This window comes from Silene latifolia, chromosome 2 (genome assembly GCF_048544455.1).
Source record: "Silene latifolia isolate original U9 population chromosome 2, ASM4854445v1, whole genome shotgun sequence".
Taxonomy (NCBI): domain Eukaryota; kingdom Viridiplantae; phylum Streptophyta; class Magnoliopsida; order Caryophyllales; family Caryophyllaceae; genus Silene; species Silene latifolia.
Window position 1 is genome coordinate 102758218 of NC_133527.1, and position 11991 is coordinate 102770208.

General features: G+C 39.7%; 1 non-coding gene across 1 annotated transcript; it reads left to right on the forward strand.

Moving 5' to 3' along the window:
• The first annotated feature begins 9572 nt into the window (after positions 1-9572).
• On the forward strand, positions 9573-9679 carry LOC141644525 (small nucleolar RNA R71). The gene has a single exon (XR_012544139.1). It is a non-coding gene; the product is annotated as a small nucleolar RNA R71 (small nucleolar RNA).
• Positions 9680-11991: the final 2312 nt, after the last annotated feature.

An 11991-nucleotide genomic window follows, 5' to 3' on the forward strand; every position in this document is an offset into this window, starting at 1 on the left:
GGAACGAGTTCAATCTCAGAGCGAATTACAACATGTAAAGCCTAAACCATTTTAATGCAACTAACAATCAATTTGCAACTATGAATCATGCAACCGAGTTATGAAGTCGTTAAAGACTGCTGAACCGTTAACTATAGAGACTTATCAAATTGGACTCTCACGGGTCGCTCATATCACACATAAGCACAGGTGAATATATAAGAGGATAGAAAGAATTCATTTTGTAAAGACTCTCACCTAACTACGACCTATAAGAACATGCCTGCAATATAATATGAAAACAATCTCTACAACCGTACATATGCATTCCAACCAACAAAAGACCATGACACATGCCGAGGTATATATGTGGATATGTGAGGTATGGGTTAGAAGGGTCAAAACATTTATGGGAAAGTGGAGGTACAGGTGATCACGCTAGTACCAAAACGGAACCATATGGCAACATCCCTTTTCTTGCTCATAATAAACGAAACGGTGCTATAGCAAGCACAAATCTCACAATCTCCAGTATAAAAGTAATCAACTAACTCCCCATAAGATACTAATGCAACATGGGAGCAAAAATCGCCATAAGATAAGGATTTTGAATTATGCGAATTGATTTCTTTCTCGGATCCCAGTCGATCGACTAGAAATGGCAGTCGATCGACCGCTTTGGACAGTACAGAACTCTTTTTTCCTTTCTTTTTTTCGAATCATTTTTTTCATTTTTTTTTCTTTTCTATTTCTTTCTTTCTTTTCATTTTCATTTTCCCAACAACGTCTCAATCGAGCAAATACCACTAAAAACGAAGTAACAATCCCGACAACATATACTACTAGCTTGACAAAGGACAGGGTAAATGTAGGATGTAGTAATGGGACAAAAAAGGCTATTTTTGGCAGTGTGGAGCTTATGGGCAAAATGAATAAAGGGAAAACCTCTACCACATATGTCAACAACCCACAAACCGAATGCATACATGTATTAAGAAGATCAAGTTCATATTTATGCACATTTATGTAACATGTCTCATAAGGAGTAACTACTCACTGATGCGATCCCGCTAAGTGTTCAAAAATTAAGATGTGGTCGTTGGTCACGGTCGAATCAAAACACAATTTATAGCTCCACAAAAAACTCTACAATTAGTAAAGAGGCAAGTAAAGGTCGGATCCCAAGGGACGGGAGTTGAAATGAGATTTCTATTGTAACTAGCGGTGTCTAAGGGGTGTCACAAATTGGGTTGATGTAGAAGGTTACTAAACTAAAATAGCAATGAAAATAAACAAGCAAGATGAATTAAAGGGGTGTAAACAATTGATTAAAGGCACTAGGGTGTCATGGGATCATAGGGGAATCATGGGATATGATCATACAAACATGTTCTCAAATTATAAGCAAGCAATTATTGTTGTGATGGATTGAGTTGGGTTATATCTTACAATCCTAGGAAAGTTTGGGTCCCGGAGCCGAATCGATTAGATTGTACAACACCTACAAGTCGACTTAATCTTCCCTACTCAACAACATGCATGGTCTAATGAGACTCGAGTTGGGTTATGTCTTACAAGTCTCATTGAAAAGATAGAAGATGATAGTAAATGCAAGGATTCATAGGCTTAGCATTTCATCAAATATAACATGTGCATGAGTTGAGATCAAAACAAGCAAGCAAATAAAACATGAAAGCATATTAATTTAAGCATGAATCATTCCCCATGTTGGTTTCCCCTAATCACCCATTAACCCTAGCTAAGAGACTACTCACTCATTATCATGTTGATCATGCTAGCAAGGTTTTCAATCATACCAACAATATGAAACATGATGAATAAATGAAAGTAATTAACAATAATTAAAAAGGGATTAAGAGATTATACCTACTAATGATTCCAATAATAAAACAAAGATAAAAGAAGTACTTGAATGCTTGATTGAGAGGTTGTCAATCTCCCAACAATAACCCAAATAATCTTCAATTACCCAAAATAAAGGATGAACAAGAGAGAGATTAAAGAACTAAAACTTGGATTAAAACTTGATTAATACTTGATAACAATATTAAATAGAGATTTGATTGATATTAACTACACTAATTATTGATAAGAAGAACATGCTCCTCTAATTAGACTAATGGGGTATTTATAGTGGAAATTAGGGAGGATGCATTAGGGTTAACTAAGGGTTAAACTAGTAATTACACTTTTTAAGTTGAGCAAGGAGGAGCCGGTATTTTCTGAGAGAAGGGCTTCTTTCTTCGTAGCTTGGAGAAGACAATCCGTGCTGTGCTAGAATCCGGGCGGAATAGGGTCGAGACGGGCGGATTCTGGCGTTGGAATCCGAGCGGATTCAGGGGAATCCGGGTGGATTGTGGAGGGGGAATCCGAGCGGATTGTAGCAAAGACGCTCGGATTATGCTGCTGCGGGACGGACGAATTGGTGACAATCCGCTCGGATTGTCAGTCAGCAACAAATCTTCTTCTTTTCTTCCCTTTTCTTCATAAATTCCTTGGGGATTTCCTTGGGGACTCAAGGATCCTTTCCCAACATTGCTCTTCTACTATAATATGTACAAAGGCCTTCTAATCTTGTCTCTCCTTGATGCTTGGTCATTGAATTCGATCAATTTAGTCTCGTTTTGCCATGAAAATGCAAGATTCTTACTCCTTTCCTACCAAGGGATCAAAATCTCAAAGAATATGCAAAACAAAGAACTAAAGATAAGAAATGACCCAAATAAGCACTAAAAAGCATGGGAACAAGGCTAATTCGGGGGCTAAATATGCGCCAATTATGGTCACATCAAATATCCCCAAACCGAACCTTTGCTCGTCCCGAGTAAAGAGGTGACAAAGACTAGGACCAATACTAACCTATCCTAATAATATAGCTGATATGAGACAATTAGCGGGTCTCACTCCGCCCCTTCAACTCACAACAAGACAACCATGAGGTAGGATGCCTTCTTGCAAGGCAAGGTGGGTCTTGCCAAAATGGCGACACATCCAAACTTTAAGCACACAAAAACACATAATGGATGCATCTACAAAAAGAATAGCCACTCCCTCATCAAGTGGCGGAGGCACTAAAGAGGAACAAATTTAAGAGCATGTAATCCTTCACAAATACTAGTTCAACAAATTACTAAGTCTAAGAGGATGGCACTAAATCACCTCCAAATGGTGTTAAACTAGACTACTTTCGTCCTCAATTTCCAAATGCTTTCGTCAAGAGCGATCGGATGGTGGTGGAATGATGATCCCTATGATGCTAGTGGCATATGACATGACAAGTCTCGAATTCTCTACAAAAGTAAAGGTCATGGATCGTCCCAAGCTCGACCAAGTGGCTTGACAAAAGGCTTTTTTGGGAATGAAATGCTCAAATCTCTATTCACAACGGGTGGATATGACTAGTATTCAAAATTGTCCTCATTTCACTTTCACATTTCAAAAATTTAAGATGGGGTTTGTCCCTTCCGGGCTAGTGTCCTTTGCTTTCGCCAATCGCTTATTAGGCAACCGTTTAACCTCTAGACAATAGCTTTTCGGGGTGATAGTCACTCTGTCTCTGGGCGGCCGAATTCACAACCGTATGGGGGCCTAATTCAATGGATCCCGCACCAAAGCACATCGAAGTGGTACGCCTCCATCAAAACAACTTAATTTTCTCAACTTTCAACAATTCATAACATTTGAGGTTTCCTTGGCATTACATTACTTCCACATTACAAAATTTCTTTGAAATGAGCACTTCAAGCTTATTTATAGAACATACTTTTGGGTTGCCTTACCACAAGGTCAAACAAGGTCACCTAGACAAGTTAACCAAGTCCACATCGCATCACGGGGTTGGATAGGTGACTCACATGCAAACCCTTGACTAGGCCTTGGGTCATGGGTCAAAAGACACTAGTATGACACTATCTAGGGTGTTTTACAACCATTCTATTAGGCAAAGTCTTAAGTTGAACAAGTATTTATAATGGCTTAGTTGCTCTTGCCAAAGTTCCTAAATAGGCATTTTTCAAAACATTTCTAACATGCAACTACATGCCATGATGCAACTAATATAAACATCCTAATGCAAGTGATTCTATCAACTAATATGACATATAAACTAAATGCAAGTCCTAAGTTCACATTGTTATACCGCATCAATCAAAATAAGGCCACATAGTCATTAACATAAAGAGGAAAAAGGAGATTGGAAAGATCATACCATGCGGTCTTCAATATCCTCATGTCTCGGATGTGGCGTAGTCAATCAATGTGAACAAGGATAGAATATATACAAGACTACAACAAGAAATAAACATGTTTTTGGGTTTTCAATTTTCAAATTTTTATGATTTTTGAAATTTTTCAATTTTTTTTGATTTTTGAATAAGAGTTAAATGTTAGAATTCCCATCCCCACACTAATATGGGCATTGTCCTCAATGGCCAAAATGATGGAAATTATGCAAAGATGATGCATGATTTCTATACTAAATGCAATCTATACTAAGTTATACTACATGATGCATGGTTTTTGTTATGACGGATAGGATAATTTAGATTACCTCCCGTTGTGTATGCATTAACTTCCCCAAACCGAGTGAGACACTATTGCTAATGTCCAAGGATGGGTGTAGTTCATGCACACATTATGCTATGCATGAAACTAATTTGTCATTTTGGATTTTGAAAATGGGAACAATAGAATGAGAACACCTCAATGGTACCGAGGTGTGAGTCCTCTAATGGGGCTAAGACTACTTCAACAATGATCAAAATTAAATAAAATACAAAGAGAGAAATAGACAAACCATGAGAGGGTAGGAGTCTCCAAGGCTTGCTAATCTTCCATCATGCTATCACCATCACTTCCCTCATGAGAAGTGGTCACATTGCCACTTTCCTTGTCATTTGCTTCTTCACTTTCTTCCTCATCTTCCTCATCATCATCTTCACCATCCTTTTCTCCTTCACTTGCTTCTTCCTCAATATTATCATCAAATTCTTCATCATTTCCAACAACCTCATTGTCACCCAAAACGACCCTAGATGCACCCGGAAATAAGACTTCTCTATCCGCCCAACTAGGCAAAGGACAAGATGGATCAAGTAGTCCTTGCCTAGCTAAGTGTAGGAGGGGTGGATATTGAGCCAAGTAGGCATTTTTCCGATCTTCATAGGCTTGCTTGTGCATTGCTTGCATAAGAAGAGTCACATAGTCTTTCCCAACTTCAACTCCTTCCGGTTTGAACTCTTCATACTTAAAGGGGTAAGGTGGTATGACAATGGAAGAGGAGGGCATTTCAAGATCACCCTTTTGTTGTTGAATGATATACTCGGCCTCTTTGGAAAGGGGAAGTAGATAATTGGTCCGGTGGACGCTTAGACGGCAAATCTTCGAAGGCAAGGTGAACGATCTAGCTTCACTAGTGAGCCATCCATACTTAGTGTCAAGGGGGTTATGGGCAACCCACTTGAACTTGTGAATCATAGTATGCATATCAACAAGATGGCCACCCTCCTTTGCTTTGTACTTGTTATCCTTATTGAAGTTAGGATCAAAGTGCTTAGCTAGGAGTGTGACTAAGCCGCCATTGACAATAACGGTCGTGCCCTTCTTCCCACAATCAATGTTGAGCCATCTATCTACCAAGAGCCTCAAAGAATTGTAAGGCTTGGTGTGTACTCTTCCGATATTCAAAGCCGATTCATGGAGAATAAAATCAAGTCTTGTGAAATGGTTGGTATCTTTCCTAGCAATTATGGTGTTACCCACGACCTTGTGCCATACTCTTATGCCCGGATGGTGGACCAAAAGAGCACGACTCGCATGAAAATCCTCAAATTTCTTCCCGGAGATTGCCTCCCAAAGAGGTTCGGGGTCATACTTTCCATAACTCTTAAAATAACTTGGTTCATCACTAAGACCCAAAATTTCACCCAATTCCCTAAAGGTAATGCGTCTACTAACATTAGCTAGACGAAACTCGAGATTCTCCCTATTCTCAACTTTGGTGACTTTCAAAGAACTTAAAAATTCCAAGGTAAGGGAGGGGTATGTCAATTCCCTTGTTTCAAACAATTTCTTCAACCCCATGGCATTGAAAAAGGCTTTTGTTTGCTCAAGAACACCCAATTTTTCTAAGGTATCTTCACATATGAATTTGGTGGATTGTAATGACTTCATAGCAAACTTGACAAAGGTATTTCTATGGGTATCGGAAATAAAAGTTACCTCCGGATAATGCAAAAGTTGATCAATTACCGGAGTAGAAGGTGTTGTTGCTCCCATAGAAGGTTGTTGTTGTTGTTGCACTTCCAAGTTTGGTGTTGCTACAACCATAGCCAATGCTTTCTTTGTTTGAAGGGCCTTTTGCCTTTGTGAGAGTGCCTTAGCCTTTGGTGCCTTTGTTGCCTTTGTTGCTCCCTTAGTCCTTGCCATTGATGAACTAACCAAGAAAAGAATGAAAAATCTTCAATTTGTAGTATGCCCAAATCGATTTGAAGGTGAAAGTCTTTGCCTTTATGAAATCAAAAATCGACTCAAAGGTTGAAGATTTTGTGCTTGGTTTTGATTTTTGTTGAAGAAGGAGTGATTAATTTGTTGTTGGAAGGATGGTTTGATTTGATTTTGGTGAATGTTGTTGAGGGTTTTTGATGTTGTGGGTAGTGTTTATGAATGAATGAATGAATGAATGAATGAATGAAGAGGGGAGGGGTTTTAAAGAGACCGAAATTTTCGAATCTGCAGGGGCAATCCGTGCGGATTCTGCCCAATCCGTGCGGATTCTGCTCTTTCTGAACTTTGCAAAACTCGCCTAAAGACGGGCGGATTTGTGACAATCCGCTCGGATTTGCTGAACACGGGACGGGCGGATTTGCTTAAAGACGGACGGATTTCAGTCCAGAAAATTTTGCTTGTTTTCCTCAGCTGCAAAGACGGACGTCTTTCTTACAAGACGGACGGATTCTTCAAGACGAGCGGATTCTTCACAGGACGCCCGGATTCAGTCACAGTTAAGAAATTTTCAAAATTCAGCTCAGTTCAGGACGGGCGTCTTTTCTGCAATACGCTCAGATTCTTTCAGACGGGCGGATTCTCTAGAATCCGCTCGGATTCTTCCCCTGTGTACACGGATTCAGTTCCATCCGTGCACACTGCATTTCCCATACCGTTCTTTCATTCTTTCTTCAAGTCTTGTGTTCGTCATTGTGGGGGCACTACTAAGGCATGGATAGCCTAGGCAATTGCCATCCCCACACTAAGCTAAAAGCACTACACATCAATTGAAATCGTTAGTCCCTCCCTCACTTCTCTCAAACATGTCAATTATTTTGATCAAAGTAAATAAAAATCCAAAGATGACAAAAATGCAATACAAGAATTGAAATGTAAGTTAGGGAGTTAGAAATATTTACAAGTGGTGGTTTAGGGAGGACTCCACCAAACTCCCATTCTTGATGAGATGTCAAGGGGGCATGTCCAAGGTGTTGTTGATGTTGCTCAACACCTTGAAGTAGTAATTAAAAGCTTGTTCGTTATCATGGTAGAGGTTCTCAATAGACCGTGGCCCTTGTTGCTGGTCTTGATCGATGGGATTACCAATGTAGGGAATAAAAATCACTTCAAATTCTTCGTCCCAAAGACCACAAACTTCATTGAGTTGATCATTGAAAATCTCTTGCTTAGATGGAGACAATTCTTCCAATTTCTTCTCTTGGCCAATGAGGCCATCCTCTTCTTCCTTGGTTGATTTTGATGAGCTTTGTAAGCTCTCCTTGTCACAATTCACTTGCTCTTTGAATGGAGCATCTTCAATTTTCTTCCTCCATTGGAGTTTCAATTTCTTCCTTTCATCCTTTCGGCTATAATGATCAATCATGAAACATGGTTCATGCAAACGAGGAGCTCTCATAGTCTTGTCAAGATTAAAAGTTATGCTTTCATCTCCCACTTCTAGAGTGAGCTCACCATGTTTCACATCAATCACCGCACCGGCGGTGTGTAGGAAAGGTCTTCCTAGGATGATTGGAATGTTGGAATCTTCCTCCATATCAACAATGACAAAGTCCACCGGGATGAAAAACTTCCAAATTCGCACGGGGACATCTTCCTATATCCCTAACGGTGTCTTCGTCGATCTATCGGCCATTTGGAGTGTGATATTGGTGCATTTAAGCTCTCCCATCCCCAACCTTTTACTTACCGAGTACGGCATGACACTCACACTAGCCCCTAGATCACATAAGGCTTTGTTGATCGTTGTGTCGCCAATGGTACACGGTATTGAGAAGCTTCCCGGATCCTTTAACTTTGGAGGTGAACTCCCTTGAAGTATTGCACTACTCACCTTAGTGAAGGCGATAGTCTCAAGCTTCCGGATCGACTTCTTCTTTGTGAGGATATCTTTCATGTATTTCGCATAGGCCGGTACGTGATTGATTAATTCCGTGAAAGGAATTGAGACTTCCAAATTCTTCACAATTTCCATGAACTTTCCAAGTTGATCATCAAATTTGGGCTTGGCTTGACGACTTGGAAAAGGAAGTCTAATCACGATGGGCTCCTTCTCCTTGACCTTGTCTTCATTTTTCTTTGAACTTTCTTCTTTTGATGATTCTCCATCTTTGGAGCTTTTCACAATTTCTTCCTTTTCACTAGCTTCCACAACTTCATCCTCAACTTGCTTCCTTGGTGCTTCATACCTTGTACCACTTCTCAAGTGAATGGCACTAACCGTTTCATGTCTAGGAGGATTACTTTGAGGTGGTAATTGCCCCTTTTGTCTTTGTGAGCTTGAAGATGCTAGTTGAGTCAATTGTGTTTCCAACATCTTGGTGTGAGCTAGAATGTTGTTGATGGTGGTTTCCTTTGCTTGGCTATCTTTTTGCATTTGAGTGAAAAATTCTTGTTGATTCTTTTGCATTTGGAGGACCGCGTTTTGGACATCAAAGCCTTGGTCATTTTGGTGATTGTATGGATTTTGATTTTGGTAACCTTGGTTTTGATTGTAAAAGGGTCTTTGATTTTGGTTTCTCATGGGTGGTGGAGTGTATATTGTTTGAGGGTTTTGAACATTTTGGCTTTTGTATGAGAGATTTGGATGGAATTTGGTGTTTTCATTGTAAAAGTTGGAATAAGGGGTACCACTCTTGTACGCTTGGAAAGCATTCACTTGTTCATTTGTTCCCCTACATTAACCTTGGTCATGTCCCAAAGTTCCAGAATTCTCACATATCCCACTTGGGATTGATGAGGATGCCGTCATGGCATTAACATGATGCTTTGATGATTTTGAGTTTTCCTTAAGTCTAGCCATAGCTTGTTCAAACTTCAAGTTGATTGTGTCAATGTGAGCACTAAGTTGAGCACCTAATTGAGTAATGGAGTCCACTTCATGCTTTCCTCCTCTAGTAGCCTTGCGAGGTCTACTATATTGTGAGTTATGGACCGCCATTTCCTCAATCTTGTTCCATGTTTGATTGTCATCAACTTCGGTGAACATTCCATTTGATCCCATATTGAGAATGTTCCTAGAATCTTCATATAAACCATTCCAAAATTGTTGTACCAAAAACCATTCGCTAAGTCCATGGTGAGGACATGATCGACAAATTCCCTTGAACCGCTCCCAAGCTTCATACAAAGACTCTTCATCCCATTGCTTAAAACCCGTAATTTGAGCTCTTAGCATGTTAGTCTTTTCCGGTGGGTAGAATTTTTTGTAGAAAGCTAGAGCCAACTTCTTCCAAGAATCTATTCCAAGGGTGGCCTTATCAAGGCCCTTCAACCATTGCTTCGCGGTGCCGATTAAGGAAAAAGGAAATAAGACCCATCTAATTTGGTCTTGAGTCACGCCCGTTTGAGAGATTGAATCACAATAGTCGCAAAAGGTTTCCATATGAGAATGAGGGTCCTCACTAGGCATCCCCCCGAATTGGCTCCTCTCAACTAATTGGATGAAGGCGGACTTGGCAATAAAATTTCCGGTTAGATGTTGCGGTGTAGGAGTACCATTTGGTAGATTCTCCTCGGTGGGTACGGAGTGTGACGAGAATTTTGGCATTGTAGGTGGATTTTGTGGGGTATTGTGTAATGGGTTTTCTTCTCCTTCTATTGCGAAAGGATTGACAAACTCACTAGTGGGTTGGACAACTTCACTAATACCTCTTAAATTCCTTCTAACAAGTCTCCTATTGTTCGTCAAGGTTCTTTCGATTTCACGGTCAAAAGGTAACAAATCACCTTGTAACCTTCTAGACATGCAAAATATCAAACAACTCGAAAACAATTAGAACAAACCTTGAGGAGTTTTACTTCCTCAAGGCGAAGAAAGACACAACTAATGACAATAAAAAGAAATCTAAATCAAACAAACACCGTCCCCTGCAACGAACGGCCATTTTTGATGCGATCCCGTTAAGTGTTCACAAATTAAGATGTGGTCGTTGGTCACGGTCGAATCAAAACACAATTTATAGCTCCACAAACAACTCTACAATTAGTAAAGAGGCAAGTAAAGGTCGGATCCCAAGGGACGGGAGTTGAAATGAGATTTCTATTGTAACTAGCGGTGTCTAAGGGGTGTCACAAATTGGGTTGATGTAGAAGGTTACTAAACTAAAATAGCAATGAAAATAAACAAGCAAGATGAATTAAAGGGGTGTAAACAATTGATTAAAGGCACTAGGGTGTCATGGGATCATAGGGGAATCATGGGATATGATCATACAAACATGTTCTCAAATTATAAGCAAGCAATTATTGTTGTGATGGATTGAGTTGGGTTATATCTTACAATCCTAGGAAAGTTTGGGTCCCGGAGCCGAATCGATTAGATTGTACAACCCTTACAAGTCGACTTAATCTTCCCTACTCAACAACAAACATGGTCTAATGAGACTCGAGTTGGGTTATGTCTTACAAGTCTCATTGAAAAGATAGAAGATGATAGTAAATGCAAGGATTCATAGGCTTAGCATTTCATCAAATATAACATGTGCATGAGTTGAGATCAAAACAAGCAAGCAAATAAAACCTGAAAGCATATTAATTTAAGCATGAATCATTCCCCATGTTGGTTTCCCCTAATCACCAATTAACCCTAGCTAAGAGACTACTCACTCATTATCATGTTGATCATGCTAGCAAGGTTGTCAATCATACCAACAATATGAAACATGATGAATAAATGAAAGTAATTAACATTAATTAAAAAGGGATTAAGAGATTATACCTACTAATGATTCCAATAATTAAGCAAAGATAAAAGAAGTACTTGAATGCTTGATTGAGAGGTTGTCAATCTCCCAACAATAACCCAAATAATCTTCAATTACCCAAAATAAAGGATGAACAAGAGAGAGATTAAAGAACTAAAACTTGGATTAATACTTGATTACAATATTAAAGAGAGATTTGATTGATATTAACTACACTAATTATTGATAAGAAGAACATGCTCCTCTAATTAGATTAATGGGGTATTTATAGTGGAAATTAGGGAGGATGCATTAGGGTTAACTAAGGGCTAAACTAGTAATTACACTTTTTAAGTTGAGCAAGGAGGAGCCGGTATTTTCTGAGAGAAGGGCTTCTTTCTTCGTAGCTTGGAGAAGACAATCCGTGCTGTGCTAGAAAACGGGCGGAATAGGGTCGGGACGGGCGGATTCTGGCGTTGGAATCCGAGCGGATTCAGGGGAATCCGGGCGGATTGTGGAGGGGGAATCCGAGCGGATTGTGGCAAAGACGCTCGGATTTTGCTGCTGCGGGACGGATGGATTGGTGACAATCCGCTCGGATTGTCAGTCAGCAACAAATCTTCTTCTTTTCTTCCCTTTTCTTCATAAATTCCTTGAGGATTTCCTTGGGGACTCAAGGATCCTTTCCCAACATTGCTCTTCTACTATAATATGTACAAAGACATTCTAATCTTGTCTCTCCTTGATGCTTGGTCATTGAATTCGATCAATTTAGTCTCATTTTGCCATGAAAATGCAAGATTCT